Below are 6,676 nucleotides of genomic sequence, written 5' to 3'. Positions count from 1 at the left end.
CTTGAGCAAAGGCTCAGAGGCAGGAGAATGCAGGGTGTTTAGAGAACAGCAGAGCTCGGTAGCACGTGGAACAAGAGGCTTTTTGAGTGAGAGCCCTGAGCACGATATGGTGGGAAAAGGGGAGAGGTCAGGATTGCTGGTTTGACTCCCAGCCATGGGCAAAGGATTCTCCCCTTGTCTATACAATGAAGACATCTCTCTAGATCAGTGGCTTTCCAATGTTTCTGGCCCCAGTTCACTTTAATAAATACATTTTATACTCTGACCCAGTAAGTGCCTCCATCTAAAAACCAACAGAAATTTCAAAAAGAACTCAATTGACTTTTATATACAATGTATGTGGGTCTATTCTATTCTATTTCATTCAGTGTCATCCTGTTGAAATAAATGTTGGTTATGACCACCGAATTGACCTCAGTCTCACAAATTGTCAGCAACCTTAGTCTGGGTGGCTTCTGGAGCTCTATTTCCACTCCAGCCCTTTCTGGTTGATCCCTGGTCTTGGTGACAACCTGACACAGGACCAGGCTCTGGAGAAGAGGGACAACATGAGAAGAGAAGCTGATCACTTGCAGGAGGCTCCTGAGCTGAACATGAGGCAAAAGCCAGGCCACACTCAGAGGCTGCAGCCCCAGCCAGGCCACCCTCACCTTCAGAGTCTTGACCCCCCAGACCACACTACCAGACACGTCCTAGCCCTGTTTCCACAACAGACTGGCTCAGCCACACCCAGGCCCACAGGGCTCAGAGGCCTGCTCCCTGTTGATCTTGTCAACTTTGAAAGGCCTTCAAGTTTATCCCTAAACAAAGCCCTCCAGTTTAGCCCTAAAGAGCCAGGCGTTAACCTAACAGGAAGCAATTTGGAAGGTCAAAGTCAAGTAGACAGAGAACAGTGTTGAGAGTCCTGGGGTGGCAACACCTGGGTCCTCTTATCATCTGAGTCACAGACTCACCAGGTAACTGGGCCAACATCCCTCCTGCCCATGCCTTGCTTGCCCCACTCTTAAAGAAGATGCATCCCCTTATCTTGGAGGGAATGACAATGACTAGATCACAACTGAGCTGAGCAATTTGGGGAAATTTGGGCAGGGGGTAGAGTTGGCAGAACTGGTTTGTAACTAGGGCTCCGGAAGACCTTCCTCTAACTGTGGGGAGTGGGGGAGGGGTTTCTCCCTCTTAGGCACTCTCTTCTCTGCTGTTTTCTCTATTTCTCTCTTCTTTGCTGTCCCTCCCATTACTGTCCTCATCTTATCTCCCCCTTTTCTCTCCTTCTCTCTCTCTCTGTCTTTTTAATAATAGCTTTATTGAGAGATAATTTACATGATGTGAAATTTACCCTTTTGTACAATTCACCATGTGTACATTTCAGTGTTTTTTAGTGTATTCACAGGATTGCAAAACCATCACTGCTGTCTTATTTTATTTTTTTGGTACTTTTTGGTAGAGACAGGGTTTCGCCACGTTGGCCAGGCTAGTCTCAAACTCCTGACCTCAAATGATCTGCCCGCCTCGGCCTCCCAAAGTGCTGGGATTACAGGTGTGAGCCACTGCACCCGGCCACCTCTGTCTAATTTCAGAACATGTTTGTTAGGCCCCAAATAAACTCTGTACCCATCAGCAGTCACTGCCTAGTCCCCACATCTCACCAGCCCCTGGCAACCGCTAATATACTTTCTGTCTTGATGGATTTGTCTATTCTAAACATTTCATATAAATGGAATCATACAATACACGGCCTTTTGTGAGTGGCTTCTTTCACTTAGCATGTTTTCGAGTTTCATTGTTGTTGTGGCATGCATCTGTACTTCATTCCTTTTTATGGCTGAGTAATATTCCATTATATGGATATACCAGATTTAGTTTTATCCATTCATCAGTTGAAGGGCATTTGAATTGTTTCTACTATTTGGCTATTATGAATAACACTGCTAGGAATATTCATTGATAGGTTTTCATGTGAACATGTGTTTTTAATTCTCCTAACTACAGGCTCAGAAGTAGGGTTTCTGGGTCACATGGCAACTCTATGTTTAACATTCTGAGAAACTGTCAAATTGTTTTTCTTTTTTCTTTTTTCTTTTTTTATTCTTTTCTGCTGCCACCTCATCTCCCCAAATTTTCAAAGTGGCCGCACCATTTTGCAATTCCACCAGCAGTGTATGAGGGTTCCAATTTCTCCGCATCCTCAGCAACACTTCAACACTTGCTTTTTTTTTTTTTTTTCTTTTTGAGATGGAGTCTCGCTCTGTCACCAGGCTGGAGTGCAGTGGCGTGATCTCAGTTCACTGCGACCTCTGCCTCCTGGGATCAAGAGATTCTAGTGCCTCAGCCTCCCGAGTAGCTGGGACTACAGGTGCCTGCCACCACACCCAGCTAATTTTTGTATTTTTAGTAGAGACGGGGTTTCACTATGCTGGCCAGGATGGTCTCAAACTCCTGAACTCGTGATCCACCCTTCTCAGTGTTCCACAGTGCTGTGATTACAGGTGTGAGCCACTGCACCCAGCCAACACTTGCTATTTTATTTTTTATCTTAGCCATCCTAATGGATGTGGGATGGTATCTCATTGTGGTTTGGATTTGCATTTCCTTATGATTAACGATGTTGGGTATCTTTCATGCTCACTGGCCACTTGTATATCTTCTTTGGAGAAATGTTTATTTAAGTCCTTTGTCCAGTTTTAAATTTGATTGACTTATTTTTATTTATTTATTTTTTTTGGAGACAGAGTCTTGCTCTGTTGCCCAGGCTGGAGTGCAGTTGTGCAATCTTGGCTCACTGCAACCTCCACCTCCTGGGTTCAAGCAATTCTCCTGCCTCAGCCTCCTGAGTAGCTGGGACCATAGGTGCATGTTACCGTTCCCAGCTAATTTTTGTATTTTTAGTAGAGACAGCAGTTTCACCATGTTTGCCAGGCTGGTCTTGAACTCCTGGCCTCAAGTGATCTGCCTTCCTTGGTCTCCCAAAGTGCTGGGATTACAGGCATGAGCCACCACACCCAGCCAGTTTCAGCTCTTACATTTAGGTCTGTGGTCCACTTTGAGTTAATATTTGTATATGGTGTGAGGTAGGAGTCCAAATGCATTCTTTTGCATGTGCTTATCCAGTTGTCCAAGCACCATTTGTTAAATCTATCTTTTCTTTTCTTTTTCTTTTTCTTTTCTTTTTTTTTGAGACAGGGTCTTGCTCTGTCACCCAGGCTGAAGTGCACTGGTGTGATCATGGCTCATTTCAGCTTCCTGCTTCTGGGCTCAAGTGATCTCCTATCTCAGCCTCCTGGGTAGCTGGGACTACAGGCATGCACCACCATACCTGGCTAATTTTAATCTTTTTTTTTTTAATGTTCCTTTTTCTCCAGGCAGCTTCTCCCAACCCCAGCAACTTTGCTATCTTAGAACGGATCACCAGTGAAAGACGGGAAGTTGCTACTGTGATGAATTCTGCCATGTGGTACCAGACTGCTGCCCAGACCACAGTGTCCTCTGCAACCCTGGTAACTCACATACAGGCCTGATTCCACCTACAGCAAAGCTGGATGCTATGGTTGGCAGAGGCAAGCCCCTTGCCTGCACTTCAGGCCAAAGCCAGGATGTGGCCTAGATGGTTCCTAAGGTCCCTGACAGTCCTGAGATCTTGCATCTTGTCTATTTCAGGTCAAAGGTGCCTACATGTTCCTTCTAGCTTTGTTTCCCTGATGTTCCTTGCCACCTGCTACTCCTCTCTGAGCTACTTTTCCAGGTTCCACAGGGAGAGGTTCAGCTGTCCATGGTAGACATGAGGGCAGAGAATGAGATGGTTGGGTTCCACTTACCTTTCTATCATCTTGCAGTATGGATGTCTCTTGACTGGTACCATGTAGACTTTTGAGGGCAGATAGGAGTCTGCAGAGAGATACTGGGGACATTGAGCAGCGGCAATGGGGTTGGGAGGCAGAAATGAGGACAGGAACATTTACCTTGTGTTTCTCTCAGCTTCTCAGATGACCAAGATGGTGCTGCCGATGGTGCTGAGGATGGAGAACCCACCAAGCCCCACTAGGAGCCACCTAGACTGGATGCAGAGCACAGTGAGCTCCCTGCAGGTTCTCTGAGAAGGGGTGGATGGCAGCCTGCTCCTTGCCTTTGTGGCCTCCAGACCCCAAAGTCAGGGAACCAAAGGGAGAAAGGGGCCATAGCTAGGGCAGAGCTCCACTGCAATGATTGTTTCAGGGGTAGGAGCCAGGATTGCTGTCTGTGGACACTGAAATTTGAATCTCATATAGTTTTCATGTGTCACAAAACTTTATTCTTCTTTTGTTCTTCTCCTACCATCTAAAAATGTAGAAAACATTCTTAGCTATGAGTTGCACAAAAACAGGCAGTGGCCAGATTTGGTCCATAGACCATAGTTTGCTGACTTCTGCCCTAAATCATCCTCCATTTCTTTCCTTCTGTGCCCTTGTTACTGACAAAGCCACTTCCCCTAAAATGGGGTCTTTCCCTGTTTGGTGCCATGAAGCCAATATGCAAAACCAAAAGTGAGCCTCAAGCAGTGCAGGCTTTATTTGTTGGCCACGGAATTGAGAAGTGAGAGCTTGGCTCACAAATCAACTTTTCTGCTCATGAGACCCAGGTAGTCACAGATACAGGGCATCTTTAGTGAAGGGGCTGAGCATTAAAAGCAAGGGGAGGAGTGGCCAGGTGCAATGGCTCACTCTCATAAACCCAGAACTTTGGGAGGCCAAAATGAGAGGATTGCTGAGACCAGGAGTTTGAGACCATCCTGGTCAATGTAGTGATACCCCCCTATCTCTACAAAAATAAAAATGAAAAGAGCAAGGGGAGGAATCATGTGTTTTCTGGGTCTGGGTGGAGAACTTTTCAAAACCAGAGTGCCACCTTCCTATTTGTTTTTTTATGTTTTTTTTCCCCATCATTGTCATGTTGGTTGTTGACTGTTACAGTGCTAGTGGGACTGTCATTTAACATGGAAATTAGATTATAATGAAGTTAGAGGTCAAGTGAGCTGCCATCTTGGACTTGATCAGTCTTAGCTGGTTTGATCACCAGGGAGAAGTTTGGACTTCAGGCATCCTGCTTCCTAAAGATAAACAGTGTTAAGGCAGGGTAGATATTCACAGAGGTCATGTGGGTATTACACTGGATGACATCTTGGCTTCAGCCCTGATCTCTTCAGAGCCCTCAGCACAGTACTGGAGGAGAGTCCTTGGGCTGCATCATGGCGTATTGTGGCTTTGGGGAGAAAGAAAAGCAGATAGTGCAATGGAAAGAGCGTGGACTTGAGAGTCAGACTTGACTTCAACTCCTAGCTCTACCACTCACCACCTAGGTGACCTCAAGCCACTTTCTCAGCCTTTCTCAGACTCTGTTTCCTCATGCATATCCTAGAGCTTGTCTTATAGGGCTATAGTGAATTAATTGAATTAAGTATAGTGAGAATTAAGCCAGGTCTGGAGGGGCCTGGCTCCTGGTGAGTGAGTTAATTGAGATGAGGTATGGAGGGACCTGGCTTCTGGTGAGTGAGTTAATTGAGATGAGGTATGGAGGGACCTGGCTCCTGGTGAGTGAGTTAATTGAGATCCGGTATGGAGGGACCTGACTCCTGCTGAGTGAGTTAGTTGAGATGAGGTATGGAGGGACCTGGCTTCTGGTGAGTGAGTTAATTGAGATCCCGTATGGAGGGACCTGGCTCCTGGTGAGTGAGTTAATTGAGATCCGGTATGGAGGGACCTGACTCCTGCTGAGTGAGTTAATTGAGACCCCGTATGGAGGGACCTGGCTCCTGGTGAGTGAGTTAATTGAGATGAGGTATGGAGGGACCTGGCTTCTGGTGAGTGAGTTAACTGAGAGGAGGTATGGAGGGACCTGCTCCTGGTGAGTGAGTTAATTGAGATGAGGTATGGAGGGACCTGGCTCCTGGTGAATGAGTTAACTGAGATGAGGTATGGAGGGACCTGGCTCCTGGTGAGTGAATTAATTGAGATCAGATATGGAGGGACCTAGCTCCCGGTGAGTGAGATAATTGAGATGAGGTAGGGAGAGACCTGGCTCCTGGTGAGTGAGTTAATTGAGATCCGGTATGAAGGGACCTGGCTCCTGGTGAGTGAGTTAATTGAGATGAGGTGTGGAGGGACCTGGCTCCTGGCGAGTCGCCAGGAGGCAGCTGCTATCTGGGAACACAGGTACAGGTGGGAACAGTCCTTCACTTCCTGTTCACTTAGGTTCAGCGACTTCTCCAAACCAGCCTCCCAGGAATGCTGTTCTCTATGGCCGTGAGGGGAATCAAGAAGAGAGCCTGACTCCTCTCCTGAGGCCCCTTCCACACCCTGAGCCAGCAGGATCCACGGAGCAGAGGTCATCTGCCCGCAACTTGGCCCACTGAGGCTGGCATGGCTGGGCCCAGGATGCTTGTCTCTCAGCTCCCATCCTGTGTACTTCCACATTGGTTTAACCAGAGCAAAACTGACATCTACAATTGTCATGAACATATTTAAATGTGCATAGAATCAGCCATACAAATTATGAACATATGTTTGGCTCATGGTATTATTCATTGTTTTGTGATGGTAACAATGACTATAGCAAACATTTCTTGAAAGTAGAAAATAAGAACCCAGCACCCCTTTAGCTAAGTAATGTGCCCTCTGTCCTCAATATTCCTTCTTGGGCTCCACAT

The sequence above is a fragment of the Pongo pygmaeus genome, chromosome 2 (assembly GCF_028885625.2).
Source record: "Pongo pygmaeus isolate AG05252 chromosome 2, NHGRI_mPonPyg2-v2.0_pri, whole genome shotgun sequence".
Taxonomy (NCBI): domain Eukaryota; kingdom Metazoa; phylum Chordata; class Mammalia; order Primates; family Hominidae; genus Pongo; species Pongo pygmaeus.
Note: the sequence above shows the minus strand (reverse complement) of the source record.